At 47.8% G+C, this 7,476-nt stretch overlaps 1 pseudogene across 1 annotated transcript; it reads right to left on the reverse strand.

The window, feature by feature from the left end:
* Positions 1–2,263: 2,263 nt before the first annotated feature.
* LOC104983927 lies at positions 2,264–2,981 on the reverse strand (annotated as a pseudogene). The gene has a single exon (XR_824694.1). The product of XR_824694.1 is annotated as a calmodulin pseudogene (transcript).
* Between the last annotated feature and the right edge of the window lie 4,495 nt (positions 2,982–7,476).

Consider the following 7,476-nt stretch of genomic DNA (forward strand, 5'->3'; position numbering starts at 1 on the left):
CTGTGGTGTTGGAGAAGACTCTTGAGAGTCCCTTGGACTGCAAGGAGATCCAACCAGTCCATCCTAAAGGAGATGAGTCCTGGGTGTTCTTTGGAAGGACTGATGCTAAAGCTGAAACTCCAATACTTTGGCCACTTCATGCGAAGAGTTGACTCATTGGAAAAGACTCTGATGCTGGGAGGGATTGGGGACAGGAGGAGATGACTAAATGGCATCACCGACTCAATGGACATGAGTTTGGGTGAACTTCAGGAGTTGGTGGTGGACAGGGAGGCTTTACGTGCTGCAATTCATGGGTTCGCAACGAGTCGGACACGACTGAGTGACTGAACTGAACTGAACTGAAGTTACCTGGATATTGCAAGTATGAAGACCCATTTCGAGTTTGCGGAAGGGCAATGAAAGATGCATAATAGTTACCAAACCACAAGTTCATGTGCCCGATGTTCAGTGAGGCCAAACAATACCAAAACATCAGAGTTTGGAGCAGAGAAAGGTTTATTTCATGGCGCTGCAAGAAAATGGATGGCTCATGCCTTAAAAACCCCAAACTCCAGCAAAGCTTTCAGGAAAGCCTTTTCATAGGAAAAGGGATGGAGGGCCCTGGTTAATTGTTGCAAACTTCTTGATGTCAGATCATTTGTTCTTGAGGTCAGGGCATAGCAAAGTAATGACGTTCCTGTAAATCTCTACCAAAGTAATGTCATTATCTGTTCTGACAAGAAAGGGCAAGGTCCCAAGGTACCATTTTCTCCCTCTCAGGTCCCAGTCCTGGATGAAGAAACAGATCTCAGTTGGCAGCTTCTTTAGGGCCAGGTTCTCAGACTCAGCCCAGCTGTTATTGCTGACAGAGGCAGGTGCCCAGGACCTAACCGGCCCTCAGGCTCCTCAGCCCACCAAAATGAATATGGTAGGGGGAGCGATGTGTGACTGGTGTCCTTCAGACTGTGACCCAGGCTAGCTACTGCTGCCATTAGGTTGAAGAGACAGGAATGGGGGAGAGTTTCACCATCACCTGAAAGTCTGGCCCAAGACTGCTGGGAGATGTTGGTGAGGGCTCTGGAGCCCTGAGGGATAGAGCACTTAACCTCTTCCCTGGGCTACCAGCTCATCTGCTGGCCTAAAGCTGGGGAGCCAGAGGACCCTATGTAGAACCGCAAGATCTGCCTCATACACCACTTCAGTCTGAGGACCACACTTGGGCAACTGTTGGCTGAATGGTCACTCACCGACAGTTGGTTGTTCAAGGGAGGGGCCCACTGCGGTACCAACCAGTGGCTGAACAGAACCCCTAATGGTCCAGGGGTAACTGATGCCTGATAACTACCTGAGGAGCAATTACTCACAGCAATGCCACCTCCTAAGGACTGTACTTCACAGCATTCTGTTACAAAATTAGTCCCATTTTACCATCAAGAAGCAAAGTTAAGAGGCTGAATAATTTGCCCAAGGTCACAGAGCCAGTAAAAGGTCAAGATAGGATTTTTTTTTTAAGTTAATAGTCTTTTTATTGGAAAAAAAAAAGACTAGCATTTACAACTTGGAATGGACGTAAATTGTGAATTTCTTGAACAGCAATGTTGATGGTTGTGCTGAAGTCCACAGCCACAGCCTGCTCTGCCGGCTTCAAGTCATGGTTCGGAAGGTTTTAAAAACAGAGTCCAAAGATGCTCCCTTGATAAAAGTTTCTTTTTAAAAATTTGTATAAATGGTGATAGCCTGACACCCATTCCACTCAGCACAACGCGGACAACGCCGCAGACACAGACGGGCGCACCGCCAGCGCGTCACGGTCGCCAGGGGGCGGTAGAGAGGCCCGCCCTGCAGCAGGGGCGCTCCGCCTGGACAGTTACCCACACGGCATCCTGAGGCGAACCAATTTTAAACGCCTCTTCTCAGTAAACCGGCTACAATTTACACTAACAATTTGAACTAGAACCCCTCTGAGTAGGTTTTGAATTTGTTTTTTCACTTTTTCATTTTTAATACAAACGCCTGACTGTGCTCAATTGTCAAGCTGCATGCATGAAAAACTGGCCAGCCCGAACAGTGTGATTAATCATGAGCAGACGGGCCTGCCAGGAGCCCACTAAGTGCTTCCTTATCGTTAAGGTAGGACAAGTATTTATATCGGAAAACTCATGTGTAGCTTGATCTTTAGGGGACAGGACCACCAACCAATACATGCAGATTTTGTGTGTGTGGACAGAAGGTACTTTTGACATTCAGTTTTGCTATATAGAAACAGAATGAGTAAATGAACTTTTTTTTTTTTTTTTGCAAGAGGTAAGTAAAAGATTCAATTTGATTCTTCTAGAGGGGGGGAAAAGGAGTTGAAAGTAGGTCTTCATTTTGCAGTCATCATCTGTACGAATTCTTCGTAGTTGACCTGCCCGTCTCCGTCGATGTCTGCTTCTCTGATCATCTCATCTACTTCCTCATCTGTTAGCTTCTCTCCCAGGTTTGTCATGACGTGGCGGAGCTCTATGGCGCTGATGTAACCGTTGCCATCCTTATCAAAGACTCGGAATGCCTCGCGGATTTCTTCTTCACTGTCGGTGTCTTTCATTTTTCTAGCCATCATAGTCAAAAATTCTGGGAGGTCAATGGTGCCATTACCATCAGCGTCCACCTCGTTGATCATGTCCTGCAATTCGGCTTCTGTTGGGTTCTGGCCCAACGACCTCATGACGGTTCCAAGTTCCTTGGTTGTGATGGTGCCATCACCGTCTTTGTCAAAAAGGGAGAAAGCTTCCTTGAATTCAGCAATCTGCTCTTCGGTCAGCTGATCAGCCATGGTGCGAGCGAGGCAGGGAGGCCGAGAGAGCGAGGGTGGCCGCGCAGGGGCCGGGACCGCAGGGCGCCTCCGCTACAGCTGCTGCCGGGGCCCCGTGTGCGCTGAGCGCTGTGCCGCCGCCGACCGCCGCTGCCGCCAACTGCGCTAACGGCTCCGCACCAGCCAGGCTCCCAGCACCGCCGCCGCCAAGATAGGATTTAAATCTAGAATCAGATTTAAATTAAATTTAAATCCCAATTTAACTGTTCGTTAAATTGGGCTCTGAAGCCCTGAACTCTTTCCACTGTCTTTCAGACTGTCTTAACTATTTATCACTGGGGAGTGTGGAGGAATCTCCAATTTTAATCACAACCCCAGAAATTTGTAGAAAGAAAGAAAACTAAAAAAATTCTCCCTTCTGGAGTGTACTGGGCAACTTTTCAGATTGTCGAGGCAGGTCAATTGCATGGTGTTTGGGGGCAAGGGAAAAGCACATGATGGGTGGCTTGCTTTTGTCAAGTCCTGTGGAAAGTTAGGTTACTGAATATTTGGTTACATTTTTTTAAATTTTTACTTATGTATTTATTTTGGCTGTGCTGGGTCTGTGTTGCTGCGTGGGCTTTTCTCTAGTTGTGGAGATGAGGTCTGCTCTCTACTTGTGGTGCACGGGCTTCTCATTGCGGTTGCTTCTTTTGTCGTGGAGCATGGGTTCTAGGGCACGTGAGCTTCATTGATTGCGGTTCCCGGGCTCTAGAGCACAGGTTCAGTAGTTGTGATGCCTGGGCTTAGTTGCTACACATCATGTGGGACCTTCCCAGATCAGAGATGGAACCCATGTCTTGTGCACTGGCAGGTGGATTCTTCACCACTGAGCCACCAGGGAACCCCCATCTCTGGTTACTTGACTGAATGTTCAGAATCACCCTGGGGGGAAAAAAAAGCTAGATCAAGTCAACACATATCATCCTTAAGCAGCAGGCTTAGGAAGGTTTCTAAGACAGCAGTGAATGCTTTCAACATAAAGGGCAGAATGAGGTCAGTTCCACATAACCCTTGGAGACTGAACTGTGCAAGTTCCCATGGTAACAGCTTTTTGTGCTACCCTGAGGAGATGTGGGAAACTGACAAGAAACTGAAAGCCTTTACAACTCTCCTTACTGTGTGATTTCTGGCTTGAAGTACTTGGCAAGGAAAGGTTGGCTGGTAAGGGCGAGGAGGAGAGTAGTAGGAGCCAGTGTTTTAGCTCCTGGTGGAGTCAGGAAAATGGGAGCATCAGCTCAGTCAGAGGTCTGGTTATAGTTCAAAAACAGCAGTCACTATGCTTGACTCAATATTGAGGACTGGGGATGTCAGGAGTTACCTGTAATCACCACATTGACTCTGATGAGGCAGAATAATTAATATTTGTTCTGGACTCAGGAGCTCAAAAAGCCCTCTCAGGGTCTCTTGCTCCTCCCAGGCACACACCTCCCCAAGGTGGGATTATCGTCATGGTGCCCATTTTCCAGATGAGGAAACTAAGCTTAAGGGACTTGATCATAATGACACAGCTAAAGAGCTGAGGAGCCAAAGTGCAAACCCAAGACACTAGTCCCCATGTTTGTGTGTTTCTGCTATGCACTCAGTATGAGGGGAGAGCTGGCATTAACTGGTTATGCAGAAGCGAGGGAGGAGGGACATTACCAGCCATCTCCAGTGCTGCACACCTTACTCTGATCTAAGGGCCCTCATGCTTAGAAAATTCTGTGTTTTGCTTTCAGTCTTTCCTTCTTTTCCCCCTGAGTTTATGGTTGCAGGATCTGATATCAGTTGAAACTATTTGTTGTTGAGCTGAATAGTCCCAGGATAGATCCTTGTTGAGCAGGAGCCATCAGTACCTTCATTTTCACCCCAGTGATGTCAGATCTGGAGAGTTATACTGAGCTGAGCCCTCACCAACAGCCGCTTCACCTCCGGGATATTCTGCAGCCTCCCCTTTGAAGGTGGTGACCAAGGGCACCACACTGACCTCCATTCACCAGGGGTAGTATAGTCTCCTCTGAGCCTCATCATCTTCCACTAGATTGAGTTTCCTGTGTTCGAGGTATGTGAGCTGGATTTCATCAAGATAGAAAATAGCGGAAAGAAGTTGAGGGCAAGAGACAAAAACGGCAGGGGCCAGTGGCTGTATACTCCTCACCCCCTCCCCCATGAAGTGGGACTCAACAAGGGCCAGGGGCCACCTCTTGGTTTCAGCTGTCACTGCTCCAGTTTTGTCAGCCCCCACACAGGGCTCTGTGACAGAAAGTGGGCTCCCGGACACCTGAAAAATGTCGGTCTCCCCACCCCCTCCCCCCTCACCCCTTCCTCCCATAGACTCTGTCCTCCTCGCATGTGTCTCACATGGTGACAAACCACAGCTCACCCTGTGGTTGGGACAACTTGAACTGGTTACTGAAATTTAAAAATGGGGAGACAATCACGGCGATATGGGTTTCTAGCCTCCCTTGGAGACCAGGCAGGTCTGGCCACGCTGAGTCCACCTCTTACCTGCAGAAGGTGCCCGAGTCGGGATGGAGCTTTCAGAGGACATGGTTTCTGACCCTGTGTCCCTGTATGGCCTGTGTAGGCATCTGGGTTTGAGAGCTCTGTGGGGGTGAAAGCTCAGAAGAGACATCAAAACAGTGGAAAGAAGGAAAGAATGAGGGAAGGAGGAACGAAAGAAGGAAAGAAAACGTTTTTGTCCCTGGATTTGTCAGTGAGGAAACAGTGATGCGTTGTCTCTACTCGGTGGAGGGAATGCAGATCCGCACCTGTTCCTTTCCTGCCTTGGTCCCAGTGTGATCTCCTTAGAGTGGGAGGCATCACCCCGCAAAGAGCTTCTGTCCCTGTACCTGTGGATGCTGTGTGAGCACCTCCCCACTCCCCAGCCCTCCCCACCCTGTCTCGGGCCTCGTGGGTCTGCAGTGGCTCCTATGGTGGCCTTGCTGTCACCTGCCTCTGACCCTCTGACTCTTGTCCTGGGATTTGAACCCAGAGAGAAAAGCTTTAGCATATACATGCCTGGCGAGGATGGGTCACTGTCTTCCATGTGCTCTGCAAACCTGGGATCATGCTATTTTGTATTCTGTTCTTTGCTCTCAATGTCCTATTGTAATGATTTCTTTTAACACTAAATACAATTTTCAGGTGGTTGGTTGCATGATGACCTGTCTATGCTGTGGACACTTTACGTTGAATGGGCCTTGGGATGTCCCCAGATTTTCACTTTTGTAGGAGACTCTGAGGACTACATCCTTGCTTATTCATGTTTGCGGGTGCTTCTGATCATAGCATTAGCATAAAACTTAGAAGCAAAATTACTGGAACCAAGGCTATACATTTATTTAGGACAAATCATCTCCAGAAGATTGTATTAATTTGCACCCTTACAAGAAGAATTAAAGATCTTTTTCCTGTTTTTTCCACCTTTCCTTCTCACTAAAGGCTATAAAACTCTGGTTTACAATTTGCAAAGGATGAAAGTGGAAGGTAGTGGAAGATTGTTTCTTTAAAGATTAGAGTTTATCCTCATGTTGTTGGCATAGGCTACAAATATGAAGCCTCTAGACTGGGGGGAGGGGGTCCTATTAATAGACTCCAGCTCCATCCCCAGCCTTAGGCTGGTCTAGGGGAGCAAAGCTTGAAGTTTTCCAGTTCATATGATGGCAGTAGCTGTGCTGAAACCATGCATGTCTCCCAACATGGATGCAGCAGTGTGTTCTAGGGGAGGCATCTACTAATCCATGCATTAATTTATTCAATATGTATTTCTTAAAGGCCTACTATGTGTCTGTCACCAGTGCTGGAGCCAGAAGATCAGGGGAGACCTTTCACCCATATAGTGGGAGGTCATGCCTTGCCAGGGTTCGTGGGGAGACAGAGAGATAGCATATCAGATCAGATTAGATCAGATCAGTCGCTCAGTCATGTCCGACTCTTTGCGACTCCATGAATAGCAGCATGCCAGACCTCCCTGTCCATCACCAACTCCCGGAGTTCACTCAGACTCACATCCATCGAGTCAGTGATGCCATCCAGCCATCTCATTCTCTGTCGTCCCCTTCTCCTCTTGCCCCCAATACCTCCCAGCATCAGAGTCTTTTCCAATGAGTCAACTCTTCGCATGAGGTGGCCAAACTACTGGAGTTTCAGCTTTAGCATCATTCCTTCCAAAGAAATCCCAGGGCTGATCTCCTTCAGAATGGACTGGTTGGATCTCCTTGCAGTCCAAGGGACTCTCAAGAGTCTTCTCCAACACCACAGTTCAAAAGCATCAATTCTTCAGCCCTCAGCCTTCTTCACAGTCCAACTCTCACATCCATACATGACCACAGGAAAAACCATAGCCTTAACTAGACGGACCTTTGTTGGCAAAGTAATGTCTCTGCTTTTTAATATGCTATCTAGGTTGGTCATAACTTTCCTTCCAAGGAGGAAGCGTCCTTTAATTTCATGGTCGCAGTCACCATCTGTAGTGATTTGGGAGCCCAACAAAATAAAGTCTGACACTGTTTCCACTGTTTCCCCATCTGTTTCCCATGAAGTGATGGGACCGGATGCCATGATCTTTGTTTTCTGAATGTTGAGCTTTAAGCCAACTTTTTCACTCTCCACTTTCACTTTCATCAAGAGGCTTTTTAGCTCTTCTTCACTTTCTGCTATAAGGGTGGTGTCATCTG

This window comes from Bison bison, unplaced genomic scaffold, assembly GCF_000754665.1.
Source record: "Bison bison bison isolate TAMUID 2011002044 unplaced genomic scaffold, Bison_UMD1.0 scf7180017863691, whole genome shotgun sequence".
Taxonomy (NCBI): domain Eukaryota; kingdom Metazoa; phylum Chordata; class Mammalia; order Artiodactyla; family Bovidae; genus Bison; species Bison bison.